Genomic DNA, 20,982 nt, shown 5'->3' with positions numbered 1-20,982 from the left:
CGCTCTCTTCTCTCCTACACTCCTTGCGGTTCTTCTACTGCTTTTCTGTATTTAGTTTAGGCTCTTATTACTCTGCTGTTGTGATATTTGGTCACTTAATTGAATTAATTTTAATTAATATTCCCCAAAGAAGGAGCTTAATCTGGAATTTTCAAACTGAAGCTAAGAAGCGGCCGCCGATTAACTCAGGTAATAATGAAACTCTGCCCATTTAATTTCAGCATTTTGTGCATATTCTCTTCTACTCTAAACTCTAATTAAATAACTGCATTCACACCATCGTCATCTTGGCAGCAAATTGCCTTAAGTAGATAAGTTTAGGCTAAAATGCCCGGTTATTCAATAATCGTGGTATTAATGCTAAACTCCGAACATATTGGCTAAAGGGCCTAGTTAATTAATAACTACGGTGTAATTGCCTTTATTTCGAACAGTTCGGCTAAAGGTCCAATTAATCAATAATTGTAGCTAAAAGCCTTAATCAATCACGTTTTTTGGTAACAAATTGCCTACGGTTTAATCAATCATGTTTTGGCAACAAATTGCCTACGGTTTAATCAATCGCTTTTGGCAACAAATTGCCTATAATTCAAATAACCACTTTTTTGGCGACAAATCGCCCAAATATCACCTTTTCTTTGGCAATAAATTGCCTAAATTACATATCATCTTTTGGCACGAATGCCTTAATCATTTTGGCAACAAATCGCCCGACAAAACCCTTTTTGGCGACAAATAGCCCAAACCTCAATTTTTTGGCAATAAATTGCTCAATCAAACACCTTTTGGTAACAAATGCCTAAAACAAAAAAAAAAATCAATCAATCTTTGGCAAAAATGCCTAAAAAAATGCACGAAGCATGCACACACTCATGCATGAAGCATACCCCTTCAAAATGCCTTTGAATAGGCTTTATCGAACTACGTCGGCTTTGATCTCTCATTCAAACGAGAGTACATAGGCACGTTCGGGATTTAACCCCCAGCGGCAAGTCGAAATCATCAAAACACTTTACTGGTCCAATTGCATCAATTTACCTTGCAAGGCATTTACACTTAGGTTAGTTAATCAGCATGACATAGTCTCGGGATCCACCTCGGGTTCGTAGATTGTGCCTTAAACTTTGGGGTAATTAATCTAGACTTGGTTAATTAAATTTGGAGTCATTTAGGGTTCTTTCTTAGTTTTCCCTTATAAAAATAAACTAGGTGGCGACTTCATAAAACACACATGTGAGCATACCGCATTCGAGCATTAATTTTGCCTTGCGGGGAGGGTTCACAATTTGGCGACTCTGCTGGGGAGCTATGTAATCATTTTGCATAAAATGGGCTACAATTGCTGCATCAACTAACCTGCCCTTCTTTAGGGTATTATTTTGTTGTGCTTTGTTTTGTACAGGTACCCTAACACGAATCAAGTGTTCTTTCTTTAAGAATACTTGATAAGGAAATTTGGACTTAATTGTAAAATTTAATGAAAACATTTAAATTTGTTGATTTATTTGCACGATTGAGAATCTTTTTCTCCATTGCATAAAAAATGAATTTCAAATGAATTTCTTCTCTTCTGTTCAAACTTCTGAGTCTGGATAGCGAGTAGCACTGATCGGCAGGTCTCCTTGATTATGTCGATGGACAGCCAAAGCGTCCTCCCTGTTACCGCAAACCATCCCTAATCCTTTTGGGGGTGGCCCATGAGTATGCATACTGTTGGACCCATGCGAAACTCTTTGTTTCACATGTGGTTAGGTATATCCTTACTCAAGGTTCAAGGGTCCCTTAATAAGCCAATTTTCTATTTGTGTCATAGCCTATAGAACCTATCCTTTAGGGCTGTATGCACCCAATGATGTGAGTCATATCATTAAAACGAATTATGACGTGATATTGTGTGCATTCATGACATATCATAAACATTAAAAACATTAAAAAGAACACAAAATATTCTTTTTAGTCATGCACAATTGGACAAAGGAGTCGATCTACCTCACATTCAGCCACCCTGATACACAATACTACCCACTGTACCCTAATCCAGCTACCTTTATCCTACCAGGTACCCACTGTTCGAGTGCCTATCCAAGTTCCAGCTTCACCAACCTCACCAGCTTCACCAACTTCACCAACTTCAACTACACCAATGGCATCACTTGCTGACATCCAAAATCTTATGGAACAACTGGAAGCCAGAATGGAGACTAGAATGAATGAGGCATTAGCTGCCCAGAGAATTGTCCTAATAGCTGAACTAGGTAGTGGTAATGGAAATGGGGCTTCCACTGCGGGAAGGGATCCTGCTATCTCCAATCAGGGACCTGCTGCTGCACCGACATCCTCAAACCCTACCCTTAACCTGGATGACATGCCCTCCAGAACTGCTGCTGAGCTGGAAGCTCAGAAAATGAAAGAAAAACTGGAACTCTTGGAAAGGTCAATCACTGCCCTTAAAACACATAAGGAAGTGGTGGACATGGACTCCTTGTCCTTGTTCCCTGAAGCAAGATTGCCGACAAAGTTCAAGATGCCTAACATGGATAAGTTTGATGGAACCACTTGTCCCAAAACGCACCTGAAAATGTATGTGGGTGCCCTCAACCCGTTTGGCTTGAACAGCGAGCTCCTTGCTCAATTGTTTCAACAATCTCTGACCGGTGCTGCTTTGAGATGGTTTGCCAGCCTGGATCGGACTAAAATGAAGACCTGGGAAGACATTTGCAATGCGTTTAACACGCAGTACCACTATAATATAGAGGTGGATGTTACTCGGAGAGAACTGGAAACCACCAAACAAAAGAGCAACGAACCCTTTTCCTCGTTCCTTACGAGGTGGAGGGCCAAGGCCGCCCAAATGATCAATCGGCCTTCAGAACAAGAACAGGTAGACATAATCATCAAAAATCTGCTGCCTATCTACCAACAACAACTGCAAACTCAGTACCTACCAACGTTTTAGTCGCTCATTGCTATTGCAACCAAGGTAGAGGATTTAATCCAAATGGGTCAACTGAAAGAAGACTTGGGTACCTCAAAATATAAGAAGTCTAGTGTGAATACCCAAATTTTGAGGCTCAAAGAGCCAGTTTTCCCGGACTGCAAACAGTCCGGCCGGGCCGGAGGCCATTCGGAAAGTTCACTGGAAGTATGCCAATATGGTACTTGAAACGTCCGGAAAATTACGAGGATCAAGGAACTGGTTCCGGAATAATTTTTGGAGGTCCAGAACTTTCGGAAAAACCCCCGGAACAAAAAATAGCAGAATCACCGGCCTCGGTGGCTCGGGCTGCCGGGTAGGGCACCGGCTCCGACGGCCCAGGCCGCCGAAACAGTCCGTTTTTGCCTATAAATACAGCCCCGGTGTGACCTTTCAATTCACTCAGTCTGTGTTGACGGACGCTCCTTCTCCCTTACGCTCCTTGCGTTTTCTTTTACTGCTTTTCTGCATTTTTAATTTAGCTTTTATTGCTTTCTTGCTTTAATATTTGGCCACTTAAATTAAATTAATTCTAAATTAATATTCCCCAAACGAGGAGCTTAATCCGGAGTTTTTTCAAGCTGAAGCTAAGAAGCGGTCATCGGTTAACTCAGGTAAATAAACAAAACTCTGCTCATTTTATTTTAGCACTTCATGCATATTTCTCTTCTACTCCTAATAACTCTACAACTGCATAAACATATTCATGTCATCAATTAGGCAAATAAACTGCTTCAATCAAATATGATTAAGCTTAAATACCCGGTTAATTAATAATCGTGGTATTAATGCTAAATCCGACAATATTGGCTAAAAAGCCCAGTTAATTAATAACTACGGTTTAATTGCCTTTATTTCGAATAGTTCGGCTTAAGTCCAATTAATCAATAATTGTGGCTAAAAAGCCTTAATCAATCACGTTTTGGCAACAAATTGCCTACAATTAAATCAACCACATTTTGGCAACAAATTGCCCACGGTTCAATCAATTTTAGCAAACAAATTGCCTATAAATTAGATTAACCACTTTTTAGCGGCAAATCGCTTAAATCAGAAGTTTTGGCAAAATGCCTTAGAATTAATCAATCTTTTGGCTAAAAGCCTTCAAACAATCATTTTGGCGACAATCGCCTAAATCACATCAACTTTTTGCAAAAATTGCCTAAATCAATTCATTTTGGCTAAAAGCCTTAAATCAGTCATTTTGGCGACAAACGCCCGAATAATCACTTTTGGCAAACAAATTGCCTAAATCTTTTGGCTAAACGCTTTCCAATACCAACTTTTGGCACAAATGCCTTAATCACTTTGGCGACAAATCGCCTAACCAATTTTTGGCAATAAATTGCCTAAATCAATTTATTTCGGCTAAAAGCCTTAAAATCAATCAATTTTGGCGACAATCGCCTAAATCACAACATTTTTGGCAACAATTGCCTGAATTAATCTTTTTGGCTAAAAGCCATTAAAATCAACGCTTTTGGCATCAAATGCCTAAAAATCAATTTTCAGGCAGAGTGCCTAAACAAAATGCACAAAGCATACACACACTCATGCATAAAGCATTCCCATTCAAAGCCCTCTAAAAGAGGCCTATCAAACTACGTTGACTTTGATCTTCCATTCAAACGGAAGTACGTAGGCACGTTTGGGATCTAACCCCGAGCGGCAAGTCAAAATCACATAAACATTTTCATCGGTCCAATTACATCCTTGCAAAGCATTTCTTTCATTGGTTAGTTTAATCAGCATGACATAGTCTCGGGATCCACCTCGGGTTCGTAGACCATGCCTTAACATTGGGTTAATTAATCTAGCATTTAGGTTAATTAAAATTGGAGTAACTTAGGGTTTTTCCTAGTTTACCCTAAAATAACTAAACAAGGTGGGGACTCATACATTCACGTGCATTTCTGCCCTTAGTCACACGCATTCATATGCCATGATGTTTGGGGAGGGGTTCACAGTTTGGCGACTCTGCTGGGGACATCATGTAATCATTTTACATGAAGAGGACTACGATTGTTGTGTAAACTAACTGGCCCTTCTTTAGGGTATTATTTTACTATGCTTGGTTTTGCAGGGTACCCCAACAAAAAAAAAATCCAGTATTCTTTCGTTAAGAATACGAGATGAGGAAATTTGGACTCAATTTGTACAATTTAATTAAAACATTTTCAAATTTGTTGATTTATTTGCATGATTGAGAATCTTTTTCTCCATTGCATAAAAAATGAATTTCAAATGAATTTCTTCTCTCTCTGTTCAAACTTCTGAGTCTGGATAGCAAGTAGCACTGATCGGCAGGTCTCTTTGATTATGTCGACGGACAGCCAAAGCGTCCTCCCTGTTACCGCAAACCACTCCTAATCCTTTTGGGGGTGGCCCATGAGTATGCGTACTGTTGGACCCACGTGAAACTCTTTGTTTCACATGTGGTTAGGTATATCCATACTCAAGGTTCAAGGGTCCCTTATAAGCCAATTCTCTATTTGAGTCATAGCCTATAGTACCTATCCTTTAGGGCTGTATGCACCCAATGATGCTGAATCATTCCATTAAAATGAATTATATTGTTATGTTGTGCTCATTCACGCATTCACCCCATACTTCACCAAAAAACAAATTCTCAATTTGGCCCCAAAGGCCCAAAAATTCCTAATTTGGTCCCTAAGGCCCAAAAATTCCCAATTTGGCCTTAGGGGCCCAAAAATTCCCAATTTGGCCCCGAAGGCTCAAAAATTCTCAATTTGGCCCCTAAGGCCCAAAAGTTCGCAATTTGGCCATAGAGGCCCGAGAATTCACATTTTGGCCACGAAGGCCCAAAAATTCCCAATTTGGCCTCAAAGGCCTCAAAATTCACATTTTGGCCCTTAAGGCCCAAAAAAAAAAGATTCTTTGAGAACCAGGGGCCTTTCGAAAAGTCGAGGTGTCCAGCCCTAAGCACTCTACCTTACATATCACATCCCATTGGGTCCTATCCTGGGTGTCTTAGCATACCAACATTACCCTACCACACAGGGTCAAACCATCCCATTTCACAAGGTCAAGTCCAAATACCCTACCTCACACTATCTCACATACCCTATGAAAACACCTTATATAGGATAGTCTAATCGTTTTGGCTATGTCCTTTCACAGGTACCCCTCCAAAGACCACTTGTACTCGAAACACCAACTGAGCTCTCACCCACAAGTCAAACAACCCCAACTGCACCAATGGCATCACTGTCTGACATTCAAAGCCTTATGGAACAACTGGAAGCCAGTATGGAGGCCAGAATGAATGAGGCCTTAGCTGCACAGAGGACTGCCCTAATAGCTGAACTAGGTGGTGGTAATGGAAATGGAGCTTCAGCCGGGGGAAGTGGACCTGCTGCCTCCAATCAGGGACCCGGCGCTGCACCGACGTCCTCAAACCCTGCCCTGGATGACATGCCCTCTGGAACTGCTTCTGAGCTAGAAGCTCAGAAAATGAGAGAGAAGCTGGAATTGTTGGAAAGGTCTATTATTGCTCTCAAGACACACCAGGAAGTGGTGGACATGGACTCCTTGTCCTTGTTCCCCGAAGCAAGATTACCTACAAAATTCAAGATGCCTAACATGGACAAGTTTGACGGAACCACTTGTCCCACAACGCATCTGAAAATGTATGTGGGTGCCCTCAACCCGTTTCGCCTGAACAGCGAGCTCCTTGCTCAGTTGTTTCAGCAATCTTTGACTGGTGCTGCATTAAGATGGTTTGTAAGCTTGGATCGTTCCAAAATGAAGAATTGGGAGGACATATGCAATGCTTTCAACACACAGTACCATTATAATATCGAAGTGGATGTTACCCGGAGGGAACTGGAAACCACTAAACAAAAGAACAATGAGCCCTTCTCCTCGTTCCTTTCAAGGTGGAGAGCCAAAGCTGCTCAAATGATCAACCGACCCTCTGAACAGGAACAAGTTGATATAATAATCAAGAATTTACTGCCTGTCTACCAGTCACAACTTCAAACACAGTACTTGCCTACGTTCCAATCGCTCATTGCGACTGCAACTAAGGTGGAAGACTTAATCCAGTTGGGTCAACTCAAAGAAGACTCATACAAGAAGCAAAATCATGCTGGACTTTGAAAAACCGCCTACAAGACCTGGTTGACAATGGGTCCATCATCCCCAAGAGCAAGCTGAACATCAACTAATCCCTTGCCTAACCATGGGATTAATGCAAAAAAAAATTGTTGAATAAGAATCGTTCGAACCTTTCGAACTTTTCTTAGAAATAAATGAAGTTTGTGCCTGAGAAGGTTGAGATCAAGCCTCCAAAAGAACAAAGGAATTGTTCAAGACCAACAACAACATGTCTGATCGATTGAAGCATCGAGAAGAACAAAGTCACTACAGTCAATCCAATCCTAGTCCATCACAGTCCACCTAGAGTCTATCTTTTAGGGTCTAGTTTTTTTTTTTCTTTTCATTTTCATTTCCATTCAAGTTTTCATTCAATTCAAATTTGTAAATCTAAGTGTCTTTTGTACACAAATTTTGTCTTATCAATAAAAAGGGATTAGTTTACGTTCCAATCATGTTTATACTCTTTCCCTATCCTTTCCTGTGAAAGCAAAAAAAAATCGAAAAAAAATAATAAAAAATCGAAAAAAAAATGATGACAAAAAAAAGATAATAAAAATTGGCAAAGAAAAATGCATTCATCCTTTCATTTGCTCTGCATCAATCAAAGTTGGGGGCATCCTAAGAAGCACCATCAAAGGGGAAGTTTTGAAGGGTAATCATGGAAAGGATCCAGCAAAGAGTACGCAACACTTCAAACAATACCGAGGCAAAGCCGATTGAAGGGGTTAGGGCCAGAATGGTTTCTCCGAAAACCCGGGAATGGAAGATGCTCCGACAGAGAGGTGTTTGAATTTTGAGCTTAAAAGGGATAGAATAAAGAAGTTATTGGGTTGGGTCTGCACGAAGTCGCAATGCTATCCATACATCTCAGAATCAAGTTGCCTCGAAATTTTTTATGGAGAGGCTGCTTCTAAGCAAGCAAAAGGAAAAACGGGACAAAAGGAACCCCTGGTCAAAAGGAAGCAAACAAAGTAAAAGAAAAAATGGGTCAAAAGGAACTTTTGCATAAAAGAAAGAAATCAAGGACAAAGCTATAGGAAATCAAGTTGTCAAAAAACGGGTCAACTACAAGCTCTCCGTTAAATTCAAGCCCATCAAGGGTAGATGACAAATCATTTCAGCCATAAGGACAAAGATCAAGCGGCTGCTCATATTTTAAAAAAAAAAGCAAGTTAAAAGAAGCAGTCATTTCCACAAATTGGATGACAACAAACACCTTGAAAATCAAGCGCCAAGCATGGCACAAGTACAAGTGTCCTTATAAACAAGGACCATTTCTCAAAACAAGGAAAAGGAAGAGTCTCCCCAAAATTCCTTATGGAGAGGAGAACCATTGAGGAAATAAGTTTCAAATTCAGAGGAAGATAAAGTTCAAGAAAAGGAATCAAATTAACCTCAAGAATTCAAACATGGCGAAGCCACAAACTCAAAGCATAAAAGCTTCTTCAACACTCAAGCCACTCAAGTTACCACCACAATGTGGGTATTCAAAACTCTTTGTGATGAATACAAGTCATATTTCAGTCAACCAGTGGTAAAACCACTAGAACAACAAAGTCAGATTCGCCTAGGGTCATCACTATCATACGAGCTCGAGTCGATAAGTTGATTCAACATCAAGTCGGGAAGGAATCCCGTAAAGACATCCAGTCGGGAATGAATCCCGTAAAGATAGCAAGCCGGGAAGAAATCCCGTGAAGAAAATCAAGGCAGCAATGAATTCTGCATCAACATCAAGTCGGGAAGGAATCCCGCAAAGACATCCAGTCGGGAAGGAATCCCGCAAAAGACATCAAGCCGGGAAGAAATTCCGCGAAGAAATCAAGTCAGAAATGAATTCTGCATCAACATCAAGTCGGGAAGGAATCCCGCAAAGACATCCAGCCGGGAAGGAATCCCGCAAAGACATCAAGCCGGGAAGAAATCCCGTGAAGAAATTAAGTTAGAAATGAATTCTGCATCAACATCAAGTCGGGAAGGAATCCCGCAAAGACATCAAGCCGGGAAGGAATCCCGCAAAGACATCAAGCCGGGAAGAAATCCCGCGAAGAAATCAAGTCAAAAATGAATTCTGTATTAATATCAAGTCGGGAAGGAATCCCGAAGAAATCAAATCGGAAATGAATTCCACAATCAGCATTAAGGCGAAATTGAATTTTGCCCCAACAGCAAGTCGGAAATAAATTTCGCACCAAGACGGAAAGGAATTTCGCGCTAACATCAAGTCGGAGATGGATTCCGCACCAGCCGAGCACGAAGTTCGCATCCCAGAAGGAACTACGAAAGACCTGATTCTCCCCATCCCCCGAAGAGTTCTTGGAGATACGTAGGCAGCCGCAAAGGCACGGTCACAAACATAAGTTTGCATCATAAATAGCATTTTCTCTTTGCCAATATAAAAAATAAAAAAAAAATAAAAAAAAAGAGAAGAAAAGAAAAATAAAAGCTGGAGTTGAAAACCCGAAAGGACGGCTTCAGGCAAGAATTGAGCCCGCTAGGCTGAAAACCCGAAAGGGCAGTCTAGGCAAAAGTTAGGGCAAAGAGCCTGCTAGAGTCAAAAACCCGAAAGGGCGGCTACTAGGCAAAAGTTAAGAAAAAAAAAAAACAACAAAAAGTGCTTTCATGAATTCTTTTAGAAAGTCCATTTTTGTAGGATAAACAGCAAAGTATGTCCTTAAAAGAAAAAAAAAATCCCTTTCAAAGGTCTCCTTGGGAGTATATAAATCATTTTTTCCAGGAATCACTGAGTTCCTTCGAGTCAAAATTCACTACAAGAAAAATTTGAGTCTCTAAATCGAGTCTCCAATGAGTCTCTAAAATCAAGTCTCCATCACCAGTGGTCACTCCACAACGAGTCACAAAACTCGAGTCATTCTCAAAAGTTCGTTTTGAAAGCGTCACTCTTTGAGTCATTCCTCGAAAAAAGAGTGAGAGGAAAATGTCAATTTAATCCCCGGGGTTTCCAAAACAACCCTAAAAATGTCAAACATAATCGTTGAGAGGTAATGTCAAACATAATCGTTGAGAGGTAATTCTTTAATACCTCGTCTCCACTCGGACCATCGTTTCTTCGATCCTTTCAGACGAGCGATGTCATCCACATTGTTCGTTTCCTCGAGTCATATAAGTGGCTTTGTTCTCTTTGATTCCTCAATCGATTGGACAAGTACAACACCAATGTTTTGAAGTATTCCATGGTCAGCACCATTCTGGGGGCAAGAAGTGATAAGAACCTTCACCATTCTCCCATCACAGAAGTAATCACGGAATTTTTAGTCTTTTATTAAGAAGAAATTCTATTTCAGCTAATAAGGGTATCAATTCTCTCAAGCAGGGGGCAAAATCCTCCAAGTCGGATTCAGGGGCAAGTGTTATAAAAAAAAACATACACAACCCAGGGTGAAACCCAAACATCGTCAATCTCTTTTACACAAACCCAGGGTAGAACCCGGTTAATGGTTAACCTTTTTTTACATAAAACCTAGGGTGAAACCCTAACCAATAACCAACCATTTTTTTTTTGCACCCAAAACCAAGCCATTTGATCATTTCAACTTTAGGTGGACCCTTGGTTCTCAAAGAAAAATACAAAAATAAAACAAATCTCTTTTCAAGCCCTCATTAAGAGGCAAAACATCTTTTCAAGCCCTCTAAGAGGCAAAATCTCTTTTCAAGCCCTCATTAAGAGGCAAAACATCTTTTCAAGTCCTCATTAAGAGGCAAAACATTTTTTCAAGCCCTCTAAGAGGCAAAATCTCTTTTCAAGCCCTCATTAAGAGGCAAAACATCTTTTCAAGTCCTCTAAGAGGCAAAATCTCTTTTCAAGCCCTCATTAAGAGGCAAAACATCTTTTCAAGTCCTCTAAGAGGCAAAATCTCTTTTCAAGCCCTCATAAAGAGGCAAATCTCTTTTCAAGCCCTCATTAAGAGGCAAAACATCTATTCAAGTCCTCTAAGAGGCAAAATCTCTTTTCAAGCCCTCATAAAGAGGCAAATCTCTTTTCAAGCCCTCTAAGAGGCAAAATCTCTTTTCAAGCCCTCATTAAGAGGCAAAACATCTTTTCAAGCCCTCATTAAGAGGCAAAAACATCTTTAAGTTGCAAACATAAATCCATGCATTTGATCATTTCATTTTAGAGAAAAAAACCAACGGCGGGGTTTCCTCCTCTGCCCATCCTCAAAATTTGCTCCTTCAGACAACCACCGACTCCCATAAATCATTTTTTTATGGTTGCCGGTGGGGGGCAATTGTGAATACCTAAATTTTGAGGCTCAAAGAGCCAGTTTTCCCGGACTATAAACAGTCCGGCCGAGCAGGAGGCCATTCGGAAAGTTCAACGGAAGTATGCCAATATGATTCTTGAAACGTTCGGAAAATTACGAGGATCACGGAACTGGTCCCGGAATATTTTTTGGAGGTCCGGAACTTCCGGAAAAACCCCCGGAACAAAAAATAGCAGAACCACAGGCCTCGGTGGCTCGGGCCGCCGGGTCACCGGCCCCGGCGGCCCAGCCGCCGAGTTCCGGCGCGGCCCGGCCGCCCAACCCGGGGGCCCAGCCGCCGAAACAGTCCGTTTTTGCCTATAAATACAGCCCCGGTGTGACCTTTCAACTCACTCAGTCTGTGTTGACGGACGCTCCTTCTCCCCTACGCTCCTTGCGTTTTCTTTTACTGCTTCTCTGCATTTTTAATTTAGCTTTTATTGCTTTCTTGCTTTAATATTTGGCCACTTAAATTAAATTAATTCTAAATTAATATTCCCCAAACGAGGAGCTTAATCCGGAGTTTTTTCAAGCTGAAGCTAAGAAGCGGTCATCGGTTAACTCAGGTAAATAAACAAAACTCTGCTCATTTTATTTTAGCACTTCATGCATATTTCTCTTCTACTCCTAATAACTCTACAACTGCATAAACACATTCATGTCATCAATTAGGCAAATAAACTGCCTCAATCAAATATGATTAAGCTTAAATACCCGGTTAATTAATAATCGTGGTATTAATGCTAAATCCGACAATATTGGCTAAAAAGCCCAGTTAATTAATAACTACGGTTTAATTGCCTTTATTTCGAACAGTCCAGCTTAAGTCCAATTAATCAATAATTGTGGCTAAAAAGCCTTAATCAATCACGTTTTGGCAACAAATTGCCTACAATTAAATCAACCACATTTTGGCAACAAATTGCCCACGGTTCAATCAATTTTGGCAAACAAATTGCCTATAAATTAGATTAACCACTTTTTAGCGGCAAATCGCTTAAATCAGAAGCTTTGGCAAAATGCCTTAGAATTAATCAATCTTTTGGCTAAAAGCCTTCAAACAATCATTTTGGCGACAATCGCCTAAATCACATCAAGTTTTGGCAAAAATTGCCTAAATCAATTCATTTTGGCTAAAAGCCTTAAATCAGTCATTTTGGTGACAAACGCCCGAATAATCACTTTTGGCAAACAAATTGCCTAAATCTTTTGGCTAAACGCCTTCCAATACCAACTTTTGGCACAAATGCCTTAATCACTTTGGCGACAAATCACCTAACCAATTTTTGGCAATAAATTGCCTAAATCAATTTATTTCGGCTAAAAGCCTTAAAATCAATCAATTTTGGCGGCAATCGCCTAAATCACAACATTTTTGGCAACAATTGCCTGAATTAATCTTTTTGGCTAAAAGCCATTAAAATCAACACTTTTGGCATCAAATGCCTAAAAATCAATTTTCAGGCAGAGTGGCTAAACAAAATGCACAAAGCATACACACACTCATGCATAAAGCATTCCCATTCAAAGCCCTCTAAAAGAGGCCTATCGAACTACGTTGACTTTGATCTTCCATTCAAACGGAAGTACGTAGGTACATTTGGGATCTAACCCCGAGCGGCAAGTCGAAATCACATAAACATTTTCATCGGTCCAATTACATCCTTGCAAAGCATTTCTTTCATTGGTTAGTTTAATCAGCATGACATAGTCTCGGGATCCACCTCGGGTTCGTAGACCATGCCTTAACATTGGGTTAATTAATCTAGCATTTAGGTTAATTAAAATTGGAGTAACTTAGGGTTTTTCCTAGTTTACCCTAAAATAACTGAACAAGGTGGCGACTCATACATTCACGTGCATTTCTGCCCTTAGTCACACGCATTCATATGCCATGATGTTTGGGGAGGGGTTCACACCTAGCCAAGCTAGCAAAGTTCACGAAGTGGCAAGTATCACCCCCACGAATCCTTTACGTGTGGGGAATATGAGAAATGGCAGCCAGTCGAGGAGGACTTAGACTGATCTCGGGATGCCAATCCTTTTTGTATTCCGAGAGGCTGTCAAGGCAAATTACATTAAGCCTTTGGAAGCAAGGCCACTACCCAACCCATTGCCGAGGAACTATAGGGCTAATGAATACTGTGAGTACCATCAGGGTAACGGGCACAAGACTGAAGCATGCTGGACGCTTAAGAACCGTATCCAAAACCTGGTGGATAACGGTTCAATCATTCCAAAGAGTAAGCCAAATATTAGCACTAATCCTTTACCAAATCACGGGATAAATGCTATCGTTGCTGGTCAGGAATTGATCGATCCTTTCGAACTATTCCTAGAAATGAATGACATCTGTGTCCTGGACCTGAATGACTTATCTGAAGAGGTCGATGCAATGACCAGGAGTGGGAGACATTATGAACCAATAGTTCTGGACAAAGTCCAAAATAAGCCCTACCAAAGGGCAGCTGAGCCAAAGGAAGACCCGGTACTCTCGCAGTTAAAAAAGACCCAGGCTAGGGTATCAATTTGGGAACTTCTGGCATCATCTTTCCCTCATCGCCAAGCCCTTTGCAAGGCCTTGAGTCGGCTACAAACATCGGTGGAGGTTAGCCTTGAAGTGCTGGTATCCACCCTTACACAAGCATCCAAGATGCAAAGCATTGGGTTTTCTGACGATGACTTGCCCAAAGAAGGAGGCAGTCACAATGATGCACTCTACGTTACTGTTTAGACTAGAGAAAAGACTGTGCCCATGGTTCTCATTGACAATGGGTCAGCATTGAATGTCTGCCCACTAAGGGTAGCTGGCTGTCTGGGGCTGGAGGAAGCAGATTTCAGTCCACCGGACCAGATAGTCAAAGCTTATGATAGCACCCGCAGGAAAGTGTTGGGGGTTGCTACATTGAAATTAGCAATTGGGCCAACTATGATGGAGGTCCCGTTCCAAGTAATTGATGTGCCTACCAGTTTCAACCTACTCCTGGGGCGACCATGGATACATCATACTAAGGCGGTGCCCTCTTCTCTGCATCAAAAGGTCAAGTTTCCTTACGAGGGCAAAGTTATCACTATTCAGGGGGATGACTATAGCCAACTGAAGAAGACAAAGGGTCAGCCTCTCTTTGAGGTCAACCCTGAGAATGCCAACCTGCCCCTCTCAGGATTTCAATATGACACAGTACAGTGCATAGAGGGAAAAACTGCAAACTCTCGAATTCTCTTTAATTTCGGGACGATGCAAGTAAACTGCATGGTTCCTTTAATGCTGAAAATGTCCTACCTGCCGGGAATGGTTATGGCAAGGTCCAGAAAGACATACCCCACACTGCAAGCTTGGGAGTGTCCGGTGAACAAGGGGACCTTTGGGCTAGGTTATGAGCCCACTGATGAAGACCTTGCTGGAAGGACCAGGAGAAGAAAGAAGAAGAGTATACAGATGCGGCCTTACCTTTTGACTTTGAATGGTCATTTTTGCAAACCAGGAGAAACAATTCCTTATTGTGGCTTCCAGGAACCATTCTACTTCTCGACAGCTAAGAAAATGCTGCCCGGGCTGGAAATATTTGCTGATGCCTGGGATAACAAGCCAGAGGCAATAACCAAGCTGGAGATAGAAGATCTCATGCAGCCCAGTCTCTTTGACGAGGTTGCAGTTATTACTAGTAATGATGGGAACCAAGACTTGTTGAGCTTGATCAAGCCGAATAAAGGGCCTCTCACCAACTGGTATACCGAGGAGGAGCGCGCTACTGACAAAACCCTTCCCGAGCCAAACCTAGAGTCTGGACCTGATGCCAAGTCCTGTACTGAGTCTGAATCTGACCCTGAGTCTGAAATCGAGTCAGAGTCCAGTTCCGAGTCTTCTGTATCGGATTTGGAAAATCCAGATTTTAAATTTGATGTAATTTTTGAGGACGATTCCGTCCTTATCAATAAAAGCTTACAGATCATTGGTTACCCTACGTGTCAATCTTTCCAAGCATATCCTAGGAAAAATAATGAAAAAGAAATAAATGAAATAAAAAATGAAAAAGAGAAAATAATCATTGGCAAAAAAGAAAATGAACATACATACATTGCATCTGACTGTGTAAACAGGGAACAGATCATTGAATGCTTGAAGAAGTTTGTCGATTGCTTCATGTGGAAGGCTAGTGACATCACGGGTATTGACCTAGCAATAGCAGTACACAAGATTCCAGTGTACCCCGAGGCTAAGCCAGTAAAACAGAAGCTAAGGAGGCTGAAAACAGAATGGTCCTTGAAAATCAAGGAGGAAGTAGCTAAGCAATTGGAAAACAAGTTCATAGAGCCCATTGCCTACCCAACATGGTTAGCAAACATAGTGCCGGTTCCTAAGAAGGACGGAAAGGTGCGAATGTGTGTCGACTACCGGGATCTGAATAAAGCATGTCCGAAGGACGATTTCCTTTGCCTCATATTGACTTGTTGGTTGACCGAATGGCTGGACACGAGATGGTCTCCATGACTGATCTCGCTGTCGGGTACAATCAGATAATGATGCATTTGCCAGACAAAGAGAAGACGGCATTCATCACAGAGTGGGGAACGTACTACTATAGGGTCATGCCTTTTGGGCTCAAAAATGCCGGGGCAACTTATCAAAGAATGGCAACAACTATCTTCCACGACACGATTCATAAAGAAGTTGAGGTGTATGTGGACGACATGGTTGTTAAATCAAAAACAGCTGAAGAACATACCACAGCACTTGAGAAGTTCTTCCTTAGGCTTTGAAAGTACAATTTAAAGCTCTACCCGGCAAAATGTCTGTTTGGAGCTACATCCGGAGTATTTCTGGGGCATATGGTCAACCGAAAAGGCATAGAGATTGACCCTTCAAAAGCCAAAGCCATTTTGGAAATGCCAGCATCGAAGACGGAAAAGGAAGTTCGAGGTTTCTTGGGAAGGCTACAGTACATCAGCCGGTTCATTAATCAATTGGCCGATACTTATGGTCCGATCTTCAAATTACTCAGGAAAGGGGTATCCGTCAAATGGAATGAAGATTGTCAGAAAGCCTTTGATCAGGTCAAACAGTATTTACTATCTCCGCCAGTCTTGCAACCACCAAGAAGCGATGGGTGCAATGCTAGCTCAACAAGTAGAAGACACCAGGGTAGAGAATGTCGTGTACTACCTTAGCAAAAGGATGCTAGACTATGAGCTGAAGTATAATAAGATAGAGAAGTTATGTCTGGCTCTAGTTTGGGCTTGTACAAAGCTGTAGCACTACCTTTCATCCTATACCACATATGTTATCTCTGAATCGAACCCCTTGAAATTCCTTATGGAGAGGCCGGTTCTTGACAGTAAGATGGCTAAGTGGGTGTCAGTGCTCGCAGCCTATGACTTGAAATTTGTACAATGGAAGGCAGTAAAAGGAGGATCCTTGGCTAACCAATTAGCGGAACTGCCCGTGGAAGACGAAATGAAAGAAGTGGAGTTTCCCAACGAAGGTCTCTTGAACGTGGAAAATGACGTTTGGGAGATGTATTTTGATGGAGCTTCGAATTATCACGGAAATGGAACTGGAGTCGTGTTCAAAACTCCTTGTGGAGAATACCTCCCAATTGCAGTCAAGTTAGATTTCGACTGCACCAACAATGAAGCCGAGTATGAAGCTTGCATTAAGGGGTTAGAAGCGGCCCTGGAAAAAGAGATAAAAGTCCTTAGGGTTTTCGGGGATTCCAATTTAATAATCTCCCAAGCTCTAAGGAAGTGGAAAATTAAGGAAGAGCATTTGGTTCCTTACCTACAACGCTTGGACGAATTGGCTCAACAATTCGAGGATCTGTCTTTTCATTACTTGCCCCGAGCCAAGAACCAGTTTGCTAATGCCCTTGCTACTTTAGCTTCTATGGTCAATGTAGAGGGGAACCAAATCATTCGACCTTTGACAGTTCGGCTACAGAAACAACTGGCCCACATCATGAATTTGGTCGATGACAAGCCTTGGTTTTGGGACGAACAGAATTATCTTCAGAACGAGGCTTACCCGGATGGATCCTCGAAGGCTGATCAACGGACATTGAGACAGTTAGCATCCGGATATTTCCTTACTGGGGGAGTTCTATATAAAAGAAGTTGGAACAGTTTACATCTAAGATGCGTAGATGAAGAGGAAGCTCAAACCATTATGGATTCCTTACACAACGGGGAGTCCGGTCCACACATGCACGGGATAGCTCTGGCTCGAAAAATTATGAACCTGGGTTATTATTGGTCAACTATGAATGCAGATTGCGTGAGGCACGCACAGAAGTGCCATGAGTGTCAAATTTTTGCTAAGCTGCAAAAACAGCCTCCGATCAATTTGAATCCCATTGCTTCACCCTGGCCCTTCGCAACTTGGGGCATAGATGTGATCGGAAAGATCCACCCAAAGGCTTCCAATGGTCATCAATTCATCCTGGTTGTTGTGGATTATTTCACTAAGTGGATTGAGGCAGCCTCTTATTCGGTTTTGAATGCTAAGAAGGCGATACAGTTCGTTCGTACTAATATCCTTTGTCGGTACGGAACGCCATTCGAGATCATCACTGATAATGGGTCCCACTTTCAGAGTGAATTTTCAGATTTGTTGAAAGAAAAGAGAATCCAACATCATAAGTCCTCACCCTATCGTCCACAAACAAATGGGGCTGTAGAGGCTGCAAATAAGGCTACAAAAGTCATTTTGCAAAAGACAGTTAAAAAGCACAAAGCTTGGCATGAACAGTTACCGAATGCCCTATGGGGATATAGGACTTCAATCAGAACGCCCACCGGAGCAACTCCGTATTCCTTGGTATATGGTATAGAGGTAGTGCTGCCTGTTGAACTGGAAGTTCAGTCGGCAAGAATCATCCGAGAAAGCCAAATCAGTGAAGCAGATTGGGTCCAGAATTACCACCTCCAACTCCTGGGTATTGATGAGAAAAGATTACAAGCGATCCACCGAACGCAGGTTTACCAGAGGAGAATGGCTCGACATTTTAATAAGAAGGTGTGAATACTTAAATTTTGAGGCTTGAAAAGCCTGTTTTCCCGGACTGCAAACAGTCCGGCCGGACCGGAGGCCATTTTGGACATTTACCGGAAGTATGCCAATATGGTACCTGAAACGTCCGAAAAATTGCGAGGATCGCAGAACTGGTCCCGGAATATTTTTTTGGAGGTACGGAACTCCCGAAAAAGCCATTTGAACAAAAAAATAGCAAGTCCGCCGGCCCCTACGGCAGAGGCCGCCGACCACGGCGGCTGCTGCCGCCGCCGCGTAGGCCACCGGCGGCAGCTGTCGCCGGCCACAACGGCGCTTACCGCCGTCAAGGAATATAGCCCCGGTGTGACTTTTTTACTCACTCAGTCTGTGTTGACGGACGCTCCTTCTCCCCTACGCTCCTTGCGATTCTTTTACTGCTTTTCTGCATTTAGTATAGGCTTTTATTTTGCTGTTGTGATACTTGGTCACTTAAATCGAATTAATTTTAATTAATATTCCCCTAAACGAGGAGCTTAATTTGAAATTTTCAAGCTGAAGCTAAGAAGCGGCCGCCAATTAACTCAGGTAATAACTAAACCCTGTCTATTTAATTTCAGCATTTCATGCATATTTCTCTTCTACTCCTAATTCTACAACTGCATTCACACCACCATAATCATTTTGGCAGCAAACTGCCTTAAGTAAATAAGTTTAGGCTAAAATGCCTGGTTAATCAATAATCGTGGTATTCATGCCAAACTCCGACAATATTGGCTAAAGCCTAGTTAATTAATAGCTATGGTATAATCGCCTTTATTTCGAACAATCATGCTTAAGTCCAATTAATCAATAATTGTGGCTAAATGGCCTTAATTAAACACGTTTTTTTGGCAATAAATTGCCTATATTGCAATGCAATTGATCACTTTTGGCAAACAAATTGCCTATAAGTAGATTAATCATTTTTAGCGACAAATCGCTTAAATCGAATTTTTGGCAAAATGCCTTGAATTAATCAATCTTTTTGGCTAAAAGCTTTAAATCACTCATTTTGGCGACAATCGCCCAATCAACACCTTTTGGCAAACAAATTGCCTAAATCAACTCATTTTGGCTAAAAGCCTTCAAATAATCAATTTTGGCGACAATCTCCTAAATCACATCAACCTTTGGCAACAATTGCCTAAATCAATCTTTTTGGCTAAAAGCCTTAAATCAACACTTTTGGCAACAAACGCCTAATCAAATCAATCAATTCTTTGGCAAAATGCCTAAACAAAATGCACGAAGCATACACACACTCATGCATTAAGCATACCCATTCAAAACCCTTTAAAAAAGGCATATCGAACTACGTCGACTTTGATCTTCCATTCAAACGGAAGTACGTAGGCACGTTTGGGATTTAACCCCGAGCGGCAAGTCGAAATCACTTAAACATTTCATTGGTCCAATTACATCTTTTACCTTGCAAAGCATTCATTCATTGGTTAGTTAATCAGCATGACATAGTCTCGGGATCCACCTCGGGTTCGTAGATTGTGCCTTAAACATTGAGATAATTAATCTAGTAATTAGGTTAATTAAAATTGGAGTCAACTTAGGGTTTTTTCCTAATTTACCCTAAAATAATTAAACAAGGTGGCGACTCACACATTCACGTGCATTTCTGCCCTTAGTCATATGCATTTATATGCTTATATATTTTCGGGGGAGGGGTTCACAGAAGGTCAAAGACCTAGAATTGGAAGAAGGTTGTTTGGTCTTGAAGGAAATTAGACAACCAGTCATAGACCCACGTGGGAAGTTCCGTCCTTATTGGGCTGGGCCCTACATTCTAAAGAGAATACTGTCCGGCGAGCCGTCATTTTGACTGATTTAGATGGTTTAGAGTTCACAAATCCATGTAATTTAGATCAGTTAAAAAGATATTATGTGTAATTATAATCATTGCATGATGTAGAAAAGAGCTACATTAGACCTGATTCTCCTCGGAAAAAAGAAATTATGTATCGGAGATATGTAGGCAACCCTCTTCGGGCGCGATCTAAACATTAATGGAAAGATCATTTCATAATTCATTCTTCTTTGCCAAAAAAAAAAAAAAAGAGGAAAGAAAAAAAAAAAGAAAAACCCGCTAAGTTGAAAACCCGAAAAGGGCGGCTTAGGCAAAAGTCGGGGCCCGCTAAGCTGAAAACCCGAAAGGGCGGCTTAGGCAAAAATGGGTAGCTCGCTAAGCTGAAAACCCGAAAGGGCGGCTTAGGCAAAAGTTAGAGCTTGAATAAATAAATTGGGAAATGCTTAGAAAGCCCAAAAGTCAAAACCGAAATGTCATTCCAATAAAGTCAAGCAAAAGAGTCCATAAAGTTCAAAAAATAAGTAAAATAAAAGTCTAAGTCCAAAAAAAAAAAAAAAAAAAAACATACATCCAAAGCCAAAAGATAAATCCAAAGTCGAATTTCAAATAAAGTCAAAAGTCAAAATAGCAAAAGAAAAAAAAACAAAAGTCCAAAAAATCTAAGTGTCCCGTCGCCTACGTGGGGCAACATCCTCAATGTCGTCTTTAGATGCTGAACCCTCTCCAACCTCGCCTGTCCGAGGAGCCATCACAATCTCCTCATCAGTCCCGTCCGCAT

Source organism: Jatropha curcas, chromosome 8 (genome assembly GCF_041381405.1).
Source record: "Jatropha curcas cultivar XTBG-Jc1 chromosome 8, XTBG_Jcur_1.0, whole genome shotgun sequence".
Lineage (NCBI taxonomy): Eukaryota > Viridiplantae > Streptophyta > Magnoliopsida > Malpighiales > Euphorbiaceae > Jatropha > Jatropha curcas.
This window is presented reverse-complemented; position numbering follows the sequence as displayed.